Below are 25,342 nucleotides of genomic sequence, written 5' to 3'. Positions count from 1 at the left end.
TCTGCGGCCATCAACACACACAAGGGACTCTTCCAATATGCCAGGTTGCCTTTTGGTATAAAAAGCGCTATTCAGCGGCCTCGTCGCACCTGACGTGGTGTCAGGAGGAGGCCATTGAATATCACGCAAGACTTCTCCTGAGACTTGCAACACTCAAAATGTCTTGTGAGATCCAACGGAATCTTGTAAGATCTCACAATCTAGATCTCGCCCTCATTGGGCATGACCTAGACCAGCATATTTAAATGGGCCACATGCATTCACCAGATTCTCCTGGTGCTAGGGACTCAACGGCCATTCCCGTGAGACCTCGCCAGGGGGCCCTTTATTACTGGTCCACACAAATGTGGACCAGGTGTAACGGCACTGGGGGTCTCCCAGTCTATTAGAGACTCCTGGTGGTCACAGACAGGGCAGGATGGCACATTGGCTTCTCCTGTGGCACCTGAGCACCTTGGCACTGCAAGCCTGGCACCCTGGCAGTTCCACCCAGGCACCCTGGGTGTCCGGGTGGTACTGCCATAATGGCAAGGCTACTGCCAGTTCCAGGGTGACTGGGTGCCAGGTTGTCAATGCCAGTGGTTGGGCTTTGGGGGCCTTACCAGGTCGCGCGGAGTGAGGGGGAGGGTTCCCGGGGGCCTACCCAAGGTAGGCGGTGGGTCAAAAATGATGGTACCTGAAAGGGGGGAAATTTCGGGGCAGTCTCCCAAAATGGTGCCCCGATCTGCATGAAACCTTTCCATTGGCAAAAGGAAATCACTCTAAGGCCTCGGTGGAGAGAATTTCCCAGAGGTCAAAAAAATAGCAAATCACCGTTGAACACGAGCAGTCCCCGAGAAACACCTTGCCAAATGTATCTGGAACCGGACTGAAGCGGACAATTTGGACATTCTTAGATACGATATTTTAAAAACCTCTCCAGTTCCACCATTTCACTGGATGACTTCAATTCTTCAATTCAGACTATAGAATTGCTCTGTGTAACAGATATTACAAGGACACAAGGGGCGGGATTCTCTAATAATGGGGCTATGTCCCCACGCCGGTGGGAAAATCGGCACGAATGACTCCGCCATCAACGGCCCCCGAAAGTGAGGAATCCTCACCTTTCTATGGGGCTAGGTTGCTGCCGGAGTGGTCCCCGCAGCTCCAGCCGGCAGGGAACGGCCTGCGCGTGTCCGCACATGCGCGGAACGGCCGGCGTATTCCCGTGCATGCGCGGAACGGCCGGCGTATTTCCGCGCATGCGTGGGGGTTCCCTTCTCCCCGCCGGCCCCCGAGCAATATGGCGGAGCCCTACAGGGGCGTGGCGAGGAGTAAAGTCGGCCCCCACGGATCCAGCCCATCCGCCGATCGGTAGGCCCGATCGCGGCCCAGGCCACCGTGGGGGCCCCGCCTGGGGTCGGATACCCCCGCCCACCGTCCAGGACGGCCCCCGCACACTCACTTTCCATGTCCTGCCGTGTGGGAGGTGAGTAATCCATGTTGGCGGGATTCGGCCAAACTCGTCGGCCTATCGGGGCCCGGAAAATCGCCGGGGGGGGGGTGCTCGCTGTCAACGGGCCCGACCGGCGTAGCAGCGATTCCACCAGCGCCCAAAAACCGGCGCCGGAGAATGGGGAAGCTTGCGTCGGGCCGGCGGGGCGTGATTCTCGAGCCCCCCCAGGGATTCTCTGACCTGTCGCCAGATCGGAGAATCCCGGCCCAGTGTGTCTCTGAGAAGCCAGTTTTCAGGCAGAGAAACTGCATATGTTACAATTCAAGGTCTATTCTACAAAGTGTAACAAGGTACCATTGTGATGGCCCCAGTCAGTCTGCTGATAACAAAAGGGGGATAATTTGATGGCTACACCCCAGATATCAGACCACCAATATCACTAATTGTAAGACACAATATGTGCCTTTGGAATGATTAGACAGTTTAATTCAGTGTGCGGGCCTTTAATGTGATTGGTTAAGTATTCACATATACTATGCATGATGTAACCTCATTTTTAAAATTAAAAAAAAAATCAATTTAGTGTACCCAATTCATTTTCTTTTCCAATTAAGGGGCAATTTAACGTGGCCAATCCCCCCAGCCTGCACATTTTTGGGTTGTACGGGCAAAACCCACGCAAACATGGAGAGAATGTGCAAACTCCATACGGATAGTGACCCAGAGCCGTGAGGCAGCAGTGCTAACCACTGAGCCACGTGCTGCCCTCTTAATCGACAGTCATGATTTGATATAGATAACTAGGTGCAAATGATTGGTATATGCTAATTTCTTCCAATCGAATCTCAAAGTATAACTGCCTGTACCATTCTTGAATCTTGGTTTTTGGTGTTCTACTGGGAATGCTGAAGGACCTCGGCATAGCTTGAAAAATAAAGACTATTTTTTTAACTCAAAAGCCTTTGTCTAGTCTCTCAAGAGAGTGAGGGTGAAGTACACTACAATCGAATAGCTGGTCAATTCCCCCCCCCCCCCCCCTCAAACGGACATAGAAATATTTCTTTAGAAATGCGAGTGCCCGCAATGCGTGCAGAAATTCAGCTCGCGATTCTCCGGGGCGCTGTTGCCTCGTGGCAAGGAGATGCCTAGCGTACACCTCGTTGACTTTCCTGACAGACTGTCCTTTCAAGAGCGTTATCGCATCCGCGTACGAGGCAGCGTCCCTGATAATAAGGTATACTTGCGGGCTCACCCAGGAGTGGAGAATTCGCAGCTTGTGGGTCTCAGCGACGGCGAGGGCGGAGGATTCAATGTAGGATTCGAAGCAGCGTAGCCAGTGTTCGAACGTGGTAGTGACGTCGGATGCTTGGGGATCCAGCCCCAGGCGATCAGGTTTGAGTGATTGGTCCATCTTAAAACTTTAAGCTAATTAAATTGATGCACCGTCAATAACGACAGTTGAGTTGAGAGTGAAACTGTGGCTTTAATTAGCTTAAAGATACCTGCTGACAGCCGGCCCCAGACTGAAGGCAGAGCCGGAGGTTGGCCACCTTTATACCTAAGCCCGAGGGGAGGAGCCACAGGCGGAGCCAACAGGGGCAAGCCCAGGCATGTTACATACAGCAGGTATAATACAATACAGTGGTTTACCACAGTCTGGCAACAACTTTAGCGCCACTGCACCTCCTTTTAAAAAAACATCAACGGTGGTATGAGAAAGACCCACAAAATCAGTCTTTCCAACAGTCATTCAGCTTGTTAGTCTCTTTGAACCAGACAAACAATTAATTTTAACATGTGATGCTTCACCCTATGGGACACGGTCGACCTATCCCACAAGATAGAGGGTGGTACCAACAGGCCCATGGCCTTCACCTTCCAAACCCTCATCAACACAGAACAACATATGCACAAATTGAAGAAGAGGACCTGGCTTTGGTAGACAGCTTTATAAAAATTCCATCAGTCCAGTCTCCATTTCTCAATTATAACCGAGCATAAGCTGTTATTGAGATTACTCCGAGAGGATCAACCAATTTTACATATTGCTTCGGCAGGGTACTGCAGTGGGAAGCCTAGAGCTGCGTTTTCCAACTCCAACCGGGGACTCAGATCCCAATGCTGATATTCTGAGTCGGCTCTCGGTCCCCCAAAGTCTGGCTCTGCCACCAGTGCCAAAATAAATTTTTCTGACATTACATTTTCCGTATAGCCTGCCAGTCTCGTTGACCCACATCAGGAACTGGACTCAATTTGGAATAGTTCTTCCGAACCATTCACGTGAATGGTACTTGGTGGCTAGCATCACGATACGTCAGAGCAGCTCAAGCTCCAACAACTGAGGAAAGATGAATCAGCTGCAAGGACAGGGGGTGGGATTCTCTGTTGCCCGATGCCGATATCGTAATGGGCGATCAGGCGGAGAATGGGCCGCCGCCGGTTTGACACCGGTCAGCCATGCCCTGCCCTCACGAAAGTGGCATAATCGAGTTGTGCATTGCATGCCATTGCAACAGCGTTGGCATGTCTTCGGAAAGCCCTTTTGTGATGATCCGCCCCCGATGGGACGGGTTCCCAACCACACAGTTGACGCGTGGTCTGAGTGGTCGGGAACCCAGCATGGCGGCTGTGGACTGTGTCCAGTGACGCCACACTCGGCCGGGATCCATGCCACTGGCCGGCGGTGCTTCCGTGAGGGCTGGGGGGACAGTTGGGGTTGAACAGGGGGTGACCTGTGGGGCCGCGGATGGCGGGTCGGATCTGCACACGACCCGTGCCATGTTGTACAGCGCGACCGTGTGTGCATGCACAGCCAGGTACCCGGCCATTCTCCGTCTGTTTTTGGCACGGGAGCCAAGCGTTTCACCCAGTGCCGCTGCTAGCTCCTCATTGGTCCTGGAATCGGTGAGGGTTCGGCGCCGATTTTGGCATCGTAAAACGCCCACAAATTCTCCGTTTGAGTCAGAATGTCAAAATCCAGCCCAGGGTATTGCTCTGGGGTTCCCAGGTGGTGATACCACCCCCAACAAGACAGCCACTGCTGTGAGAACTGCACAGTGCACATCCTAGCCAGACTAAAATTAAAATGTTGGCCAGGAGCAGATGTATGGCAGATGGGTATTGACAAATATATTGAGAATCTGGTCCATCAGTGTGACTTCTGTCTGTCACAGCAAGCCTTGCCGCCTGCGGGCTAATCTGCATCCATGGGAATATCCTGGCCTTCCGTGGACAAGGTTATATATTGATTTCACTGGTCCCATCCTGGGAAGAATCTTCTTCATACTGGTAGATGCCCACTCCAAGATGTCCAGGAAATGGGGATGACAACCTCAGAGACCATCATCAAAACACTCAGATGCATTTTCGTCATTCATGGCCTTCTAGAGGTATTGGTTTTTGATAATGCAACAGTTTTTACGGGTGAGGAATTTGTGCAGATTAATGGCATCTACCACATCCGAACAGTCCCTTATCACCCGGCCTCGAATGGCCTGTCAGAAAGAGCGGTGCAAACTTTTAAATCCACAATGAAAAAGCAACCAGATCGGCCGTTGTGCCTCAAGTTGGCTAATATCCTCCATTTGTACAATACCAACCCTCACATTATTACTGCGGTCACACCAGCAGAACTGTTAATGGGCCGTCTCCTTCGTACTCGGTTAGACCTGGTGTTCCCCAATTTGGTGTGCAGGGTGGTGCAGAGGCAAGCTATGCATAATAAATACCATGATGCGGTAAAAGGCAACAGATCGTTTAAAACTGGTGAACTTGAATTTGCAAAGAACTTTGCATGAAATGAAATGAAATGAAAATCGCTTATTGTCACAAGTAGGCTTCAAATGAAGTTACTGCGAAAAGCCCCTAGTCGCCACATTCCGGCGCCTGTTCGGGAAGGCTGGTACGGGAATCGAACCGTGCTGCTGGCCTGCCTTGGTCTGCTTTAAAAGCCAGCGATTAACCCAGTGTGCTAAACCAGCATTCGGTCCATTGTGGATACCTGGGAAAATTGTGGAAAATCTGGTCCTGTCTCGTACCAGGTGGACTTACAAGTCCAGGTGCAGAAGTATGGAGAACACATAAGGAGTCGAGAGACTGCAACCCCACCAACTGAACAGGTGGATCCAATAGCCATTACTAATGTCCCATCGGCAGAGCCTGAGCAAGAGAATTGGGGGGGGGGATTCAGAAGAGGCTCCTCCCAATACTCCTGAGGGAACTGGAGAAGAGGGTCACCCCAACACACCTGTTGAGATTTCAGCGCAACCTGCTGCTGTTGTCGAAGACACTGCCTCACTGGTGGAGAAACAGTCAGGCAACTGTAGTGTTCCACCAGACCCAGGAAGTCACCTGCTAGACTCACCTTATGATGGACTGTATCGTATTGCCCCTTTTTTGTGGTTCTGCCCTCACTGTAATTAATAATAATCATTATTGTCAAAATGTAGGCTTACGTTAACACTGCAGTGAAGTTACTGTGAAAATCCCCTAGTCACCACATTCTGGTGCCTGTTCGGGTACACAGAGGGAGAATTCAGAATGTCCAATTCACCTAATGAGCAAGTCTTTCGGGACTTGTGGGAGGAAACTGGAGCACCCGGAGGAAATCCATGCCGACACGGGGAGAACGTGCAGACTCCGCACAGACCGTGACCCAAGCCGGGAATCGAACCTGGGACCCTGGCGCTGTGAAGCAGCAGTGCTAACCATTGTGCTACCGTGCTGCGTTACCTGTTATTAACCTGTGATCTATATATTGTTAAGGGACATAAGGGGGGAGGAATGTGGTAGTGTGGCCCCTGTAAGGAATGACCTTTCGTGGGCTTATCACGCGCTTGGTGCCTATCACATGGGATGACCAATGGGGAAAAAGCACAGGGCCTCTGTGCCTGTATAGTTCAGTAAGAAGTCTTACAACACCAGGTTAAAGTCCAACAGGTTTGTTTCAAATCACTAGCTTTCGGAGCACTGCTCCTTACTCAGGTGAATAGAGAGGTAGGTTCCAGAAACATATATATAGGGGTCCCCTGGGATTACCCCTCTCTCTGGATCTGTAAAGACTTAATTACCTGCAAATGTTCGAATTCAAAGCATTGTCTTGCATCTTTGACTTTGTCTAAAAATATGTTTCTGGAACCTACCTCTTCATTCACCTGAGGTGCTCACCCCAGTCCAACGCCGGCATCACCACATCATGTATATAGTTCAACCTCAGTGTCGTTTCCAATAAACCTCTTTGTTTTTTTCATATTACAGATCAAAAGGCAGGTAAATTAAATTAAAGTATGATTCAATCTGATTGAATGGTGGAAGAGGTTCCAAGGACTAAATGGCCTTATTTATATTTCTATGCAATTTAATTCAAGTTTGGGTCCCTGAGAAATGAACAACTGTGTTATGGTTAACATGTTCTCTCAATCCTTTTATTTTTTGTTCATGGGTTAAAGTCAGATCACTGGTTAAGCATTCCTGAGGTCAATGTGCAGCTGAACTACACCACAAAGTAGAAGAGGCAAGAGACTGGTTCCTGTTCACCATACCAAACAAGGATTAGTGCAAGTGGATTGTGTCACCGAAATGAAATCCAGCCTGATGCCTGCCAACCTGTATTCATTCAACAATCATCTACAAAAACATTTCAGAAGATAATGGGATAATGAATAAACGCCAAGTCTAGGGTGGGTGGAAATAAAAAGGTAGGCAGGACATTCCAAGTGTTTGAAAGATTGAAACAGGACAGAATGTAAGAAAATTAATAAATTTTCCAGTCCAATCCCTGTGCGGTGTTAATTTGAAGGGAATTCAAAGGGGAAGTAATGAAGACACTGCATTACCTGCAGTGTGGTTCTTGCCTGACAGTATAGGATTGGTGAATTTGCTCTTCAAGTTCCTGTAAACCAAAACCAGCAGCCCTCTCTGAGGCCATGTGTAATGTCATTGGTACAGGACCAACAACTACCCTGAAATTCAATTTAGTTACAGGTTAAATTATACATAGAATCAATGCAGCACAGCAAGATCCATGAAATAATGTACAATAGCTGAAGACTCTAAAGATTACATCAATCAATACTGCTTTTTCAGGAAATATTTCTTACACAGTTAATTCAATGACAGGACTTTTGGATGAAACAGCCTTTTGTAGCTTTTTAATGATGAGATGTCGTGCATGCTTGATACAATTCCCAACACCACTGCAGTATTCTGATCGACAATCAGAAATAAAGACCTAACTCTCCGCAGATTGTCAGAGGGGTTCCTTCATGTTAGAACCAAATCTTTGAAACAGCTGTCACACTTCATAAGGTTTGCTTTCAATGCTCAGGTAGTACTGCTTTCCCCTAAACTGTCTTACATGCTTGAGCAGTCAGATTTGTCATTTTCATGGTCTGAGAATTTGAGTACTCATAACATTTCAAATGGTTTCTTTGATGCTTGGCAGTGACTGAAATCACAACTTCCGATTAACTTAGAATTTCATAGAATTTACAGTGCAGAAGGAGGCCATTCGGCCCAACGAGTCTACACCGGCCCTTGGAAAGAGCACCCTACCCAAGCCCACACCTCCACCCTATCCCCGTAACCCTACCTAACCTTTTTCTGGACACTAAGGGCAATTTAGCATAGCCAATCCACCTAACCTGCACATCTTTGGAATTGTGGGAGGAAACCGGAGCACCCAGAGGAAACCCATGCAGACACAGGGAGAACGTGCAGACTCCGCACAGACAGTCACCCAAGCGGGAATCGAACCAGGGACCCTGGAGCTGTGAAGCAACTGTGCTAACCACTGTGCTACCGTGTTGCCCAACTTAAGTTGGAACAAACATATCGTTTTCAAGGGACTGATAATTCAGTTGGGTTTGTCTGTGTGTAATATATCTCATTCACCAGTTAGGTAAATAACAACTGCAATGTTTATTTACATATAACTACAGTGCAGAGGCTTGCAGCCTCGTGGATACAAGTCAGCTTCCAGGATCGACCTGATACAGAAACCCACGCTTGCGAGGTGATTCCCCCACCCTGGTCCCTGATTGGTTAACCGGGCCACCAGGGTCTGTGGTGATCTTTGAGAGGAGTTTCCAGGACGGAAGGTGTAGTGATCACAAAGACATTTGAAGCTCCTTTTAAGAACTAAACTAATTTTATTTACACTACTAAATTATAGTTCGACACTTATTCCAAATAGTAAACATATAGGTTGGGTGGATTGGCCATGATAAATTGCCCTTAGTGTCCAAAATTGTCCTTAGTGTTGGGTGGGGTTACTGGGTTGTGGGGATAGGGTGGAGGTGTTGACCTGGGTAGGGTGCTCTTTCCAAGAGCCGGTGCAGACTCGATGGGCTGAATGGCCTCCTTCTGCACTGTAAATTCTATGATCTATGATCTATATCAGAATTAAAATACACTCACTCACACTATCTTTGTCTACTAACTGTGACTATAATATCTTAACTAGCTCTAGATACACTTCTAATCTTGACTTCTTCAGGTCTAATCCACTCTCCTCATGAAGTCCAAGAGCCAGTGCAATATATAGTACTGTCCCTTAGCTCCCTCTAGGGATCAGGCTTAACATAACATTAACTCTTCACATGCCGTACATTTGTATAATGTCACAGGGTTGTCCCTGACTGCTTCTTAAGGCCCGCTTTGAAGGATTGTACTGCTCATTTTGCCAGTCCATTAGGTTCTGGGTGGTAAGGCGCAGTCCAGATTGGCCTGATACCACTTAAGGAGGTGAAACTTTGAAATTCAGCACTCGCGAAGCTGTTCCATTGTCCAACACTATGGGCCATGGGCCAAAAAATGCTGACACAATTTATCGTTGTCAACTTCGTTTCAAGCACTTCCATCCACTTTGATTGGGCATCAACAAGAAGCAAAAACATTATGCACAAGAATCGCCCTACACAATCAACATGAGCTCCTACCCCTGGCCAGCCTAACCATTCTCAATGGTGAGGTGGGGTTGTAGCAGGCAACCGTTGTTGTATTTGGCACTGTTTACAGTGTTTTACCAGACTCTCAATGTCGACATCAATGCCAGGCCACCATGCATAATTGCTGGCGAGCATCTTAGATATACCCAGATAGACACCATGCAATTAGGTTAAGAGCAACTCCCTTCCTGGTTTCGGGATGACTACTCTGGCTCCCAAAGTATGATGCCATCTTCGCAACTTCATTCATCCTTTCATATGTAATGTGGTTTCATCTCGTCAGAAACTGGCTCACTAACCAAATGTCTTAGTATCATTTTTGGCTGCAGCTTCCCACCCTAACTGGTGGATTGCACAATTTTGCATGCTCTGAAGCCCATGTGTGTCCTTCTTAGCACACTCCACCGCCAATGCTATCTCCAGCGCCTTCTTAAAATGTATCTCTGCCTCTGCTAATAGCTTCCATTGCAAGGCCTCATTATTTGCCCCACACACTAAACCGTCCCACAGCATATCGTTGAGAGTGGCTCCGAAGGTGCAGTACTCTGCGATCTGTCTTAACTTGGTAATATAAATTACAATAGTTTCCCGGGCTCTCCTGGTTGAATTAAAGTTAAATTGCTGCAATATTACCGATGTCTTTGGGTGGGAGTGTGTTTTTAACAATTCAATTATCTCAGTGAATGACTTGGGAGTAGGGCACAGTTAGAGATGTAAGGCTGTGTATTAAATTCTAGACCTGGGTCCCACACGCATTCAGAAGGATTGCCTTTCTCTTCACCTCCTCCTCAATTTCATTGGTCTGAAAAAAGAACCCAAACATTCCATGCATTGTGTCCAATCCTCCACAGAGGCATCAAAAGGATCTATCCATCCAAATAAGGGAATATCTATAACCACTCTGTTGTTTCTCAACTTGAACTGAATTTGAACGAGTCTTAATACTCACAATCTTGGGACTGCTTTTTTTTCCTTTTATCCTTGTCGTCAATATAAAATTTCCGATTCACCATTTAGGTAAATAGAAACATAGAACATACAGTGCAGAAGGAGGCCATTCGGCCCATCGAGTCTGCACCGACCCACTTAAGCCCTCACTTCCACCCTATCACCGTAATCCAATAACCCCTCCTAATCTTTTTGGTCACTAAGGGCAATTTAGCGGGGCCAATCCACCTAACCTGCATGGCTTTGGACTTAACTGCCACGCTTATTTACATATAACTAAAGAGCAGATGCTTGCAGCCTCCTGAAATGAAAAAGAATGAAAATCACTTATTGTCCCGAGTAGGCTTCAATGAAAAGCCCCTAGTCACCGCATATTCAGGGAGGCTGATACAGGAATCGAACCGTGCTGCTGGCCTGCCTTGGTCTGCTTTAAAAGCCAGCGATTTAGCCCAGTGTGCTAAACCAGCCTCCTGGCTGTAAGTTAGCTTCCAGGATCAACCTGATATAGGTATTTGCATTTGCTAGGGTGATCCCCCACCTTGGCATCTGATTGGCATCTAGGTCACATGACCATCTCAGCAGACTGCCCCTTTAAGGGGACAAACACCACAGGCCTCTGGTCAATTGGCCCAGACTTCATGGGGGAATTTTAAACCCCTCGGAAAGGGTGTGTTTTTGAGCGGCTGGAGGGGTAAAAATGATTATAACAGGAGCACAAACCATCTCCACTGTGCTCTCCTCTGGCTTTATGTTTGGAAGCTGGTGAGAAACTTGATGAAATTGAAGATTTGCTAGTTGGATGTTCCCTGTGATTAATAGCTCAATTAACATTCTTAGATGTTGATTAGATATTTTAAATTAATTTTAACTTGACTTCAAATTTGGCATGAGTAGGCTGGGGTTCCCAAGGGTTTAGGAAATGGTCAAAACAAATAGGCGGGTTTGAGCAGAGGTTGAGGTTACTTAAGTAGGTCAGGGTCACATCTGAAACATTGTTTAAACTACTGTCTCAAGTTTTCTCTGGTAAATATTTGGACAGGGATGCTTATTGTGGATACAGCTTGTTGCCTCTTCATAGGATTTCAAATTGACAAGATCAGAGTAGCAGGACCCTTTGATATGTTTGACAGCACTTTACAAGAGAATCATCATCATCATCTGCAGCAGATGTGCTGAGGTGGCATCAGCAGGTGCACAGGAGAGAGGCACACAGGAAATGGGCAGCACAACAGCACAGTGGTTAGAGCTGTTGCTTCAGAGGCCCAGCGTTCCAGGTTCGATTCCAGGCTTGGGTCACTGTCAGTGCGGAGTCTGCACGTTCTCTCTGTGTCTGCGTGGGTTTCCTCCGGGTGCACCATTTTCCTCAGTGACAAAATTCGAAACATCTGCTCAAGGCTGCTGAGGAACTTACAGTCGGTGGGGGTGGATGCAGTTGGTGTGGCATGTATAAATGTTTGTATGTAGGAAAATACCACATGATATAACTGGGAATTTAATAATAAATCAATATAAAACATGTGAATTAGCAATAGCCCACTCGGCTCCTCAAGCCTGCTCCAACACTTTTTTAAAATAATATTTTATTAAGGTATTTGAAAATTTTTATAACAGTAACAAAAACAATTACATCAACATGGTAAAATAAACATTTCCCCCCCCCCCCCGAGCCCAATCTTAACACACCTCAACCATACAACAACAATCCACCCCAACCCCCCCCCCTTGGAATGCTGCATCTGCTGACATTTTTAATTTTCCCCGAGAAAGTCGACGAGCGGCTGCCACCTCCGGGAGGAGAACCCTAACATTGACTCTCTTAAGGCAAACTTTATTTTATCAAGACTGAGAAACCCAGCCATGTCACTGACCCAGGTCTCCACACTCGGGGGCTTCGAGTCCCTCCACATTAATAAGATCCGTCTCCGGGCTACCAGGGAGGCCAGGTCGTCGGCCTCTTTTGTCCCCATGAACTCCCGGATCTTCCGACACTTCAAAGATCGCTACTTCCGGACTCGGCACCACCCGTGTTTTTAGCACTGTGGACATTGCCTTAGCAAAACCCTGCCAAAACCCTCTAAGCTTCGGGCATGCCCAAAGCATGTGGACATGATTTGCTGGGCTTCCACCTCGCACACCTATCCTCTACCCCGAAAAAGTTGCTCATCCTAGCCGCTGTCATGTGTGCCCAGTGGACTACCTAAATTGCATCAGGCTAAGTCTGCCGCACGATGAGGAGGTATTGACCCTGCTTAGGGCATCCGCCCATAGACGCGCCTCTATCTCTCCTCCAAGCTCGTCCTCCCACTTGCTCTTTTGCTCCTCCACCAGAGTTTCCTCCACCTCCGAAAGCTCCTGGTAAATATCCGATACCTTCCCCTCTCCCACCCAGGTACTGGAAACTACTATCCTGTATCCCCGTGGCGGCAGCAGCGGAAAGGCTGCTGTTTTCTCAGGAAGTCGCGCACCTGCAAATACCTGAACCCGTTCCCTGCTGGCAATTCAAATTTATCCTCCAAGGCATTCAAGCTGGGAAATCTCCCGTCTATAAATAGATCCCCCATCCTTTTAATTCCTGCCCTCTGCCAACTCCGGAACCCACCATCTAGCCTACCCGGTACAAACCTGTGGTTGCTTTAAATCGGGGTCCAAATCGATGCTCCCTCTTCTTTCTCCTCCACTGCCCCCAGATCCACAGAGCCGCCACTACCACCGGACTTGTGGAGTATTGGGCCAGCGAGAACGGCAGAGGTGCCGTTACCAGTGCTCCCAAACTGGTGTCTTTACATGACGCCGCCTCCATCCGCTCCCATACCGACCCCTCCCCCACTCCCACCTCCTGATCATGGCTATATTAGCCGCCCAGTAGTAATTGCAGAAGTTCGGCAGCACCAACCCACCCTCCCCCCGACTGCGCTCCAGCAACACTTTCTTCACCCGCGGGGTTTTACTCGCCCACACAAAGCCCAAAATAGTTTTATTCACCCGCTTGAAAAAGGTCTTAGGGAGGAAGATGGAGAGGCACTGAAAGACAAACAGAAATCTGGGGAGGACCGTCATTTTCACGGTCTGTACCCTCCCCGCCAGTGATAGCGGGAGCATGTCCCATCTCTTAAAGTCCACTTCCATTTGTTGTACCAACCGGGATAGGTTTAACTTGTGTAGTACCTCCTATTTCCGGGCCACCTGGATTCCCAGATATCGAAAGCTCTTCCCTACCATTCTAAGCGGCAGCTCTCCCAGTCTCCTCTCCTGCCCTCTTGCCTGGAACGCAAACATTTAGCTTTTCCCCCATGTTCAATTTATACCCCCCAAAATTGCCAAATTCCCCCAAGATTCGCATTATTTCCCCCATCCCCTCCAACGGGTCCGAAATGTAAAAGAGCATGTGATGCACGATCAATGACCACTAAAGCGAGGTTGTAGTCCAACTGAAGGCTTTAATAAGCTAGATGATTCCCCCAGCAGCTCAGGTACAGAATGAAGGCTGCTGGGGTGGCACGGGCTCTTATACCCCGCCTAGCAGGGTGGAGCTACCATACAGCTTGACCAATAGGAAGCATACAATTTCTACCAATGGTGTTCCAGCATTACCAGGTACCGTAATACCTCTACTACCACAGCAGGTCATCTGCGTAGAGCGAGACCAGGTGCACCACCCCCCCCCCCTCCCTACGAACCAGCCCTGTGATGAACGGTTACTGTATTACTGTACCCTTATCATCATGTAAGGTGATAAGGTGATGGCCCCTTTAAGACCGGGCTTGGAACCCTGGGGGACCCCGCCTCCGGCTCCGCCCACCTGGGAGTCGTATATAAGGGGCCGCCTTGTGGGCGGCACCCAGTAAGCACCCGTCTCGGCACCAGGCTAGTTCTTAGCTTATTAATACCTTCTTTAACGTTTACTCTCTAAGCGTCGTTATTGAGGGTACAACAATTGAATAAGCTAAACTACATCAGGATGGCCTAAAACTAGGGAAGCTCAATCTGGAAGCATGGACACCGGAGGTAAAATACATTTTTAAATACTGGCTCCGATGTTTCGAGGCCTAACTGGACTCCTCAGAGACTCCCATCCTGGGGCCACGCAAACTGCGACTATTCCACGCCCGGGTGAGTCACAGAATTTCTGTGGGGTCCACGTAGCATAGGAGGGGTGGGCCAGAAACACAAAGAACAGCAGGCCCGAAAATCAGGCTCACAGGCCCGCAGGCCTCGCAATGCGGCTGTGTATCGACCCGACACGCCCCCTTCTGACACGTCATCTGCCTCGTGCGAATCATGGGGGCGGCCATCTTGACGGTGGACATCTTCTCGACCCGACACGTGCGACCGGCGGCCATTTTACGAATCCAACTCGGCTGAGGACTCGGACTACCCGCAACCGGGAGCGATCACGCTCGACCAAACGCGGCCAAAACATCTGCAGAACTCGATGATGATGGTCCAGGTCAACGGGCGCGACACTTCATGCCTCTTCGCCTCCGGGAGCACGGAGAGCTTTATTCATCCAGAAACAGTAAGGCGCTGCTCCTTGCGCACCCATCCCGCGCCCCAAACCATAGCCCTCGGATCCGGGTCCCACTCGGTACAAATCAAGGGGTACTGTATCACGGTTCTCTCGATCCAGGGCGCCGAATACACCCGTTTCAAACTGTATATCCTCCCTCACCTCTGCGCCCCCCTGCTGCTCAGACTGGATTTCCAGTGCGGCCACCGAAGCCTGACACTGAAGTTCGGCGGACCCTTGACCCCCCTCACGGTATGCAGCCTTGCGACACTGAAAGTCGCACCCCCCTCGCTATTCGCTAACCTCGCTCCTGACTGTAAGCCCGCCGCCACCAGGAACCGGCGGTACAGTGCCCAAGACATGACTTTCATCAAGTCAGAGGTCCAGCGTTTACTGGGAGAGGGGGTCATCGAGGCTAGTAACAGCCCTTGGAGAGCGCAAGTGGTGGTAGTCCGGTCCGGGGAAAAGAAACGGATGGTCGTGGATTATAGCCAGACCATAAACCGCTTCATGCAGCTCGATGTGTACTCCCTTCCTCGCATCGCGGCAATGGTAAATCGGATCGCCCAATACCGAGTCTTTTTCACGGTCGACCTCAAATCCGCCTACCACCATCTCCCCATCCGACCGAAAGACCGCCCCTATACTGCCTTCGAAGCAGCTCGCCGGCTCTGCCACTTCCTCAGGGTCCACTTCAGCGGCACAAATGGGGTCTCCGTCTTCCAAAGGGCGATGGACCAAATGGTGGACCAGTGCGGTTTGCGGGCCACATACCCGTACTTGGACAATGTCACCATCTGCGGCCATGACCAGCAGGATCATGACGCGAACCTCGAAAAGTTCCTCCAGACCGCCCGAGCTTTCAACCTGACCTATAACAAGGGAAAATGCGTTTTCCATCCTCGGCTATGTCGTGGAAAACGGGATCCTAGGCCCCGACCCCGACCGCATGCGCCCCCTTAAGGAACTCCCTCTCCCCCGCAGCCTCAAGGCCCTCAAACGGTGCTTGTGGCTTTTCTCCTATTACGCCCAGTGGGTCCCCAAATATGCGGACAAAGCCCGCCCACTCATAAAGACCACGATATTTCCCCCGTCGGCTGAGGCTCGATCGGCCTTCAACCGCATCAAGGCCGAAATCACCAAGGCCGCCATGCGCGCGGTGGATGAAACTATCCCCTACCAGGTAGAGAGCGATGCATCAGACATCGCCCTGGCTGCTACCCTCAACCAGGCAGGCAGGCCAGTATCATTCTTCTCCCGGACCCTCACCGCCTCCGAGATTCGGCACTCTGCAGTCGAGAAGGAGGCACAAGCCATTGTGGAGCCTGTACGGCACTGGAGGCACTACCTAGCCGGTAGGAGGTTCACCCTCATCACCGACCAATGGTCGGTCGCCTTTATGTTCAATAACGCACAACGGGGCAAAATGAAAAATGATAAAATTTTCAGGTGGAGGACCGAACTCTCCACCTACTCGTACGATATCAAGTACCGTCCGGGGGAGTTCAACGAGCCCCCAGATGCCTTGTCCCACGGCACGTGTGCCAACGCGCAGGAGGACCGCCTGCAAGCCATCCACAATGACCTCTGTCACCCAGGGGTTACCCGGCTCGTCCACTTTATCAAGTCCCACAACCTATCTTACTCAACCAAGGAGGTCAAGGCCATGGTCAGGGCCTGCCAGATCTGTGCGGAGTGCAAACCGCACTTCTACCGGCCAGACAAGGCTCGTCTCGTGAAGGCCTCGGGACCCTTTGAGCGACTAAGCGTGGACTTCAAGGGCCCCCCCTCCCGTCCACCAACCGCAATGCCTATTTCCTCACTGTTATCGATGAGTTCTCCCGCTTCCCATTCGCCACCCCCTGCCCCGACATGACCTCTGCCACCATAATAAAGGCACTGCACAGCACCTTCACCCTGTTTGGTTTCCCCGCTTATATCCACAGCGACCGGGGTACATCGTTCATGAGCGATGAACTGCGTCAGTATCTGCTCAGCAAAGGCACCGCCTCGAGCAGAACGACCAGTTATAACCCGCGGGGAAATGGGCAGGTGGAGAGGGAGAACGCAACAGTTTGGAAGGCTGTCCTTCTGGCCCTATGGTCGAGAAGTCTCCCAACCACCCGCTGGCAGGAGGTCCTACCCTACACTCCATTAGGTCACTCCTCTGCACGGCCACGAATGAGACCCCTCACAACCGATTGTTTGTCTTCCCCAGGAGGTCCACCTCCGGGGTCTCGCTTCCACCTTGGCTGACAGCACCGGGACCTGTTCTTCTCCGGGGGCATGCAAGGAGCCATCATAAGTCCATTCGTTTTGGCGGCCTGATCGTCCTCATCGACCGCCTCAGCTCGGGCGGTGGTGCGGCGGTCAGTTGAGGGTACATCCGGGAGCATGGTGGTCGGAGCCTTGGTCGGACCTCCTGGTCGAGAAGGTCCGATTACTACACGCAAACCCCAGCTACGCCTACGTTGTGTACCATGACGGCAGGCAAGATACGTTTTCCCTCCAGGATCTGGCACCCACTGGTTCCCCCACTACAGACACCCCCTCCCTCACAGCCCCCCTGCGGGATCCGGCACCCACTACAACACCCCCCTCCCGGCCCAACTCCCCGTTGGTGGGCACCTATCGCGCGCGCCCCCTGTACACACCCCGCCGGTGCCGGCACCGCTACCCCCAGCCCCCCTGCTCCCCGATCCCCTACCCCGACTCGGACCAAGGCTCCGACCACCATGCTCCCGGACGTACCCTCAACTGACCGCTGCACCACCGCCCGAGCAGAGGAGGTCGATGAGGACGATCAGGCCGCTGAAACGAATGGACTTATGATGGGACTTCATCGCCGCCGGACTTTGTTTTAATACAGGGGGTGAATGTGATGAACGGTTACTGTATTACTGTACCCTTATCATCATGTAAGGTGATGTCCCCTTTAAGACTGGGCTTGGAACCCTGGGGGACTCCGCCTCTGGCTCCGCCCACCTGGGAGTCGTATATAAGGGGCCACCTTGTGGGCGGCACCCAGTAATCACCCGTCTCGGCACCGGGCTAGTTCTTAGCTTATTAAAGCCTTCTTTACCATTTACTCTCTAAGCGTCGTTATTGAGGGTACAACAAGCCCTTTCCAGTTCCTTGAGGCTCTTAACGCCATGGCCAATGGCTCTATGGCCAGAGTAAACAGTTACGGGGAGAGGGGGCACCCTTGCCTCATCCCTCGGTGCAGTTCAAAATACCCCAACCTCAGCCGGTTCGTACGCACACTCGCTACTGGTGCCTGATAGAGCAACCGCAGCCAGTCAATAAAGCCCTCTCCAAACCCAAACCTTCCCAGCGCCTCCCACAGGGAATTCCACTCCACCCGATCAAAAGCCTTCTCCGCATCCATTGCTACCACCGCCTCTGCCTCCTCTCCTTCTGAGGGCATCATAATAACATTTAGAAGCCTTCGAACGTTGGCCTTGAGTTGCCTGCCCTTAACAAATCCCGTCTTGCCTTCCTCTATCACCCCCGGGGCACAGTCCTCTATCCTTGTGGCCAGTATCTTAGCCAGCAGTTTGGCATCCACATTCAGTAGAGAAATCAGCCTGTATGACCCGCATTGTTCTGGATCCTTCTCCCGTTTCAAGATCAATGAAATTGAGGCCTGCGACATTGTTGGGGGGAGGACTCCCTTCTCCTTTGCTTTGTTAAATGTCCTCACCAGCAGTGGGCTCAATGCACTGAAAACTTCTTATCAAATTCCACTGGGTAGCCATCAGGCCACGGGGCCTTGCCCGACTGCATACCCTCCAGCCCCTTGATTATTTCCTCAATCTCAATTGGGGGTCTCAGCCCCTCCACCAGGTCCTCCTCCACCCTCGGGAACCTGAACAGATCCAGAAATTGCCTCATCCCCCTCCACCCCAGCCGGGGGTTCCGACTCATATAATTTACTATAAAAGTCCTTAAACACCTCGTTCACCCACGCTGGGTCCAGGGCAGTATTACCGTCTCTACTCTTTACTTTACCTATCTCCCTGGCCGCCTCTCTTTTCCTGAGCTGGTGCGCCAACATTCTGCTGGCCTTTTCCCCGTCCTCATAGATCAACCCCCCTTGCCTTCCTCAACTGTTCCACTGCTTTCCCTGTGGTCTACAGCCCAAACTCCACCTGTAACCTCCGGCGCTCCCTCAGTAGCCCCGCGTCCGGGGCCTCCGAGCATCTCCTGTCCACCTGAAGTATCTCCTCCACTAATCTATCCCTCTCAGCCCGTACCACCTTTTCTCTGTGGGTCCGTATCGAGATTAATTCCCCTCTGACTACTGCCTTCAAAGTTTCCCAGACCATCACTGCAGAGACCTCCCCCGTATCATTTGTTTCCAGGTAGTTCTGGATGGACTTGGTAACACGCCCACAGGCCACCTCGCCCGCTAGCAACCACACATCCAGTCTCCACAGTGGGCGTTGCCCTCTCTCCACACTAACCTGTAGATCCACCCAGTGCGGGGCATGATCCAACACTGCAATTGCCGAGTGCTCAGTATCCACCACCTTCGGTATTAGCGCCCTGCTCAGAACAAAAAAGTCGATACGCGAGTATACCGTGTGGACAAGTGAAAAAAGGAAAACTCCTTCGTCCTCGACCGTGCAAACCTCCACGGGTCTACTCCCCCCATCTGTTCCATAAAACTCTTCAATTCCTTTGCCGTAGCCGGCATCCACCCTGAACTGGATTTTGACCGGTCCAATTCCAGATCAATGACTGTGTTGAAGTCCCCTCCCATGATCAGGTTATGTGACTCTAAGTCTGGGATCTTACCTAACACCCGCCTCATAAATTCCACGTCGTCCCAATTCGGAGCATATATGTTCACAAGTACCACTCGCACCCCCTCCAGCTTCCCACTCACCATTATGTACCTACCCCCCTTGTCTGACACGATTCTCCCTGCATCGAATGCCACTCATTTGCTGATCAAGATCGCTACCCCCCTAGTCTTTGAGTCCAGTCCTGAGTGGAAAACTTGGCTAACCTACCCCTTCCTCAATGTTGTCTGGTTTGTAACCTTTAGGTTTGTCTCCTGTAGCATTGCCACATCCGCCTTCAGTTCCCTTAAATGCGCGAACACGCGAGCCCTCTTGAACCGCCCATTCAGTCCTCTCACGTTCCATGTGATCAGCCTGGACGGGGGACTTCAAACACCCCCCCCCCACTGCCGACTAGCCATCACCCTTTTTACACCAGCTATGAACTCGCGCCCTCCGCTTCCTCGAGTCCCCACTCGAGCTGTCGCCGTTTCCGACTTCCCATTTTTCTCCTTGTAACAGTTCCTCCCCTGTCAGCAAAGCAGCTCCCCCTCCCCCCCCTAGCAACAACACTAAAAACCCAATCCCCCCAAGTCAAGCTCCAGCTTAACACCTGTCCACTCCCCACTGTGCTTCCGAGAGTCAGCTGACCCATGTTGACTCGATAGCTCCCGACCCTGGCACCAAGCAGTCTGTCTCCCTATTGTACTCTCCTCTCTCCGCACCACATGAATAAACATTTTAAAAGCATCACATTCCCCAGTAAACAAACAACAGAGAAACAAAAAACAGTGAAGAAATAATCACTTTAGAAAAATAGTCACCCAAAAAGCAGAACTAAATTCAAAGCCCATCCCCCCCTCTAACAAGGGCCCTGCAAGACAGATCAATCTTTAACCATCCACACAGCCCAATATTTCACATAGAGCTACTTACATTTTTACAATCCAGCACCACAAATCGCTGCCACAGTACTTTTCCAAGGCTTAAGTGTCTTTTAATTAGCCTCCAGCTTCCTTTCTTTAATAAAGGCCCATACTTCGTCTGGCGTTTCAAAGTAGAAGTCCCGTTCCTCATGTGTGACCCACAGGCAGGCTGGGTACAGCATCCCGAACTTCACCCCCTTCTTGAAGAGGGTCATTTTTGCCCAATTGAACCCTATCCCCATTACCCAGTAACCCCACTCAACACTAAGGGCAATTTTGGACACTATGGGCAATTTAGCATGGCCAATCCACCTAACCTGCACATCTTTGGACTGTGGGAGAAAACTGGAAGAAACTGGAGCACCCAGAGGAAACCCACGCATACACAGGGAGAACGTGCAGACTCCGCACAGGCAGTGACCCAAGCCGGGAATCGAACCTGTGACCCTGGAGCTGTGAAGCAATTGTGCTATCCACAATGCTACCGTGCTGCCACAATGCTACAGTGCCAAGGACCCGGGTTCGATTCCTGGCTTGGGTCACTCTCTGTGCGGAGTTTGCATGTTCTCCCCGTGTCTGCTCGGGTGCTCATCTTTCATTATTATTAATTATTATCACAGGAGAGTGAGGACAAAAAGACTTAGAACTCACGATCAGATGCAATATAAAGGACGTGGAGCAGGAAGATAAAGATAATGCTTCGATGGCTAGACCAGTGACTTGCCTTGCTGTCCAAAATGTTGAAGGTATCCTAATAGTGCACAACAAATGAAACCCTCTGCTCTGGTCTTAGCACCATGACCAACACCCGCAACCGCCCATCCACCAGTGTCAACCTCCCTCCTCCTCTTCCCTCCCACCCCGCCACCAGTCTTTGCACTGCTCATCCACACAGTGCATATCCACTCAATGGGTCCCAATGCATATCCACATGCTTCATTAAACAAGTGAAAGGGTTGTTCACCCACTGGATGAAAAATTGGGCACGGATGTGGAAGTGCTAGAAATCATTCAACTTTATGTGGTATGTTAAAAGAGTAACATTAAGCTCAAGCATAACATTTTCTCAATCACCCACAATGTAAACAGCCTTCGTAAATTACAATCTCTTCCTACTACTTCCACATGGCATATCCCCATATGGTTTCAGTCGAGGTAGAATCAAGTTCCTCTGATCTACGCGTTGACTGCTGAGATACTTTTGGTCCATGACTTCTGGTTTTAGAGATCTGGAGAGCCCCACCAAACATTGCTCCACCTGTCCTTGTGCAAGTGTAGACGCAGTCACCAGAGGGGTTGACAGCATGTTGAGTATTGGTTAAGTTGAAATTGAAAGATGAGAATTGAGAGTGGACTCCCCACTTTCATGTCAATTTTTGCCATTATTGTTCTCCTGGGCCAACACCATATCACTCCAGCGCTCTGTGGCAGAACAGATTGATGAAGATGAATTGATAAGATTTCAGCCATCTTGTTTTAGGCAGCAGGTAAGTGCGCAACCAAAGTCTGCATATCCATAGCCATGACCTCCATAGGCTCACTTGAGAATGGTGCTTGAAGCTCCACGGTGTCAGCATCTCTCTGCACGACAGACGTCATTGCAATTCCCGGTGCCACTATTCATGAGAGCTTGAGTTGGTCTTCTCCATCCTCTCTGCTATTGTGGAATCTGCTAGTGTCTTGTGAAGTTACTGATGCACCTCCTTCTAAACTGATATGGACAGATGTATCTGCCAGTGGGTTAACTGGTGAGGTCCAGTAAGTTTTTTAAAATCATATTGATAGTTTTCTCATTACCTGTTGCAGGCTCAGCCGAGAAAATAGTAATTGGCGACTTGGGAAGTTCAGTCAGTAGTGGCACTACTGTGGTAGTATGTATTGGGGGTCATGTGGGACTGGAAGCCCTAATGTCATTGGCTGACAGATCCCGGGTCCTGGTTGGCCGTTGACCTCAAGCTCCGCCCTGAAGGCGAAGTATAAGAAGCCGGTGTCTTCCCCCGCAGGCCAGTTTACTATCGGGCTGCTGGGGAACAGACACGCTTAATAAAGCCTCATCGACTTCACTCTATTCGTCTCACGGAGTCTTTGTGCGCTACAATTTATTAAGCGTGCCTAAAAAGGACTATGGAGCTCAGGATCATTCCAGAATGCCTGAGGATCAGCCCCCACGCAGTGAATGCGGCAGCAGCCTTCAAACACTGGCAGACTTGCTTCGAGGCCTACATCAGAACGACCACCGGCCGAGTCTCAGACGAACAAAAACTGCAGGTCCTGCACTCGAGGGTGAGCACGGAGATTTTCACCCTCATTGAAGACACCGACGATTTCCAGACGGCGTTCACAGCACTCAGAAGTCTCTACGTTCGCCCAGTTAACCAAATCTACGCTCGCTACCAGCTCGCGACGAGAGGGCAAGCTCCCGGAGAATCGATGGACGAGTTCTACGCCGCGCTGCTGATTTTGGGACGAGCCTGCAGCTGCCCGTCAGTGAACGCAAACGAACACACGGACATGTTAATGCGCGACGCTTTTGTGGCAGGTATGCAATCCTCCCAAATCCGCCAAAGACTTCTAGAAAAAGAGTCGCTAGGACTCTCAGAGGCACGGGCCCTAGCAGCCTCCCTAGACGTGGCCGCGCGTAATACCCGCGCCTACGGCCCCAACCGCGCGGCAGGCCATTGGGCCCCGTACGTACCCGTCATGGCAAACCCCCTACCCCCCCCCCCCGGACACCCCACAGGCTTGCGCTGTCCAAACGCCGAGTCGCACCGGGGGCGCCCGCTGTTATTTCTGCGGCCAGGCGAAACACCCCCGACAACGCTGTCAGGCCCGCGCAGCCATCTGCAAAAGCTGCGGGAAAAAGGGCCATTATGCGATTGTGTGCCGATCCCGCGAGGTCGCCGCCGTCCCGGGGCCACAGGGAGCCCTACAAGCAGTCTATGCGTCCCAACCCCCCCCAGCACGCCATGTGCGACCCGCAGGCGCAGCCGCTCTGGGTCCCGACCACCGCGGTCCCGAGAGAACTGGGAGCCCTGCACGCCGCCTACGCTCCCCAACCCCCCTCCCCGCAGCCCATGTACGACCTGCCGCCGGCGCTCCCGCTTTGGGTCCCGGCCAACACTCTCCACGGAGAGGAGGGGGTTTTTCGCGTCCCTAACGCCACCCTCACCCCCGTCCCGCGCCCCACGCTTGACCCGCCGGCGCCACCTACTTGGACCCCGACCACCGCTGTCCCCGGTGAGGGAGCTCCTCGCGCTCCTTGCGCTCGCGGTCCTAGCGCTCGCGGTGAGGGAGCTCTGCGCGGTCCTAGCGCTCCCCAGACCCCCCAGCACACCATGTGCGACCCGCAGACGCCGCCATTTTGGGTCCTGACCACCACGAGGGGAGGAGGGGCGCCGCCATCTTGGACCGCCCCCGACCTGTACGACGCTTGGGGGCGGCCATTTTGTACACCCCCGCCGCCATCTTGTGACCCCCCAGCCACGTGCGATGTATGGGGGCGGCCATTTTGTCCATCCCCGACGCCATCTTGGACGGCAACAACGGACCCCACCCCACTACTACAACCACGGCTCGCTTCGGTTACACTTGATCAGGCTCGGCCCCGGACACTCCAGACGACGACGACAACGGTCCTAATTAACGGCCACGAGACGCCATGCCTAGTCGACCCCGGGAGCACGGAAAGTTTTATACACCCCGACACGGTAAGACGCTGTTCCTTGACCACCTATCCCAGCGCACAAAAGATTTGCCTAGCTGCAGGATCCCACTCCGTACAGATCCAGGGATTCTGCATAGTTACCCTAACGGTGCAGGGGAGAGAGTTCAAAAACTACAAACTTAACGTCCTTCCCCAACTCTGTGCCCCCACCTTGCTGGGATTAGATTTCCAATGTAATCTACAGAGCCTTACGTTTAAATTCGGCGGCCCCATACCCCCACTCACTATCTGCGGCCTCGCTACCCTCAAGGTGCAACCCCCGTCCTTGTTTGCGAACCTCACCCCGGATTGCAAACCCGTCGCCACTAGGAGCAGACGGTACAGCGCCCAGGACCGGACCTTCATTCGGTCCGAAGTCCAGCGGCTACTAAAGGAGGGCATAATCCAGGCCAGCAATAGTCCCTGGAGAGCGCAGGTGGTAGTAGTGAAGACAGGGGAGAAACAAAGGATGGTCATTGACTATAGCCAGACCATCAACAGGTACACACAACTAGACGCGTACCCTCTCCCCCGCATATCCGACATGGTCAATCGGATTGCCCAGTATAAAGTCTTCTCCACCGTGGACCTCAAGTCCGCCTACCATCAGCTCCCCATCCGCCCAAGTGACCGCAAGTACACAGCCTTCGAGGCAGACGGGCGATTATACCATTTCCTACGGGTCCCTTTTGGCGTCACAAACGGGGTCTCGGTCTTCCAACGGGAGATGGACCGGATGGTTGATCAACATGGGTTACGGGCCACGTTCCCGTATCTCGACAATGTAACCATCTGCGGCCACGATCAGCAGGACCACGACGCCAACCTCCAAACATTCCTCCAGACCGCCAAAGCCTTGAACCTCACGTACAACGAGGACAAGTGCGTTTTTAGCACCGACCGGCTAGCCATTCTGGGCTACATAGTACGCAATGGGATAATAGGCCCCGACCCCGAACGTATGCGCGCACTCATGGAATTTCCCCTCCCGCACTGCCCAAAAGCCCTGAAACGCTGCCTGGGGTTCTTTTCGTACTACGCCCAGTGGGTCCCCCAGTACGCAGACAAGGCCCGCCCCCTAATACAG

Source organism: Scyliorhinus torazame, chromosome 4, assembly GCF_047496885.1.
Source record: "Scyliorhinus torazame isolate Kashiwa2021f chromosome 4, sScyTor2.1, whole genome shotgun sequence".
In the NCBI taxonomy this organism is placed as follows: domain Eukaryota; kingdom Metazoa; phylum Chordata; class Chondrichthyes; order Carcharhiniformes; family Scyliorhinidae; genus Scyliorhinus; species Scyliorhinus torazame.
The sequence above is the reverse complement of the archived record's forward strand: the minus strand, read 5'-3'. Positions refer to the sequence as shown.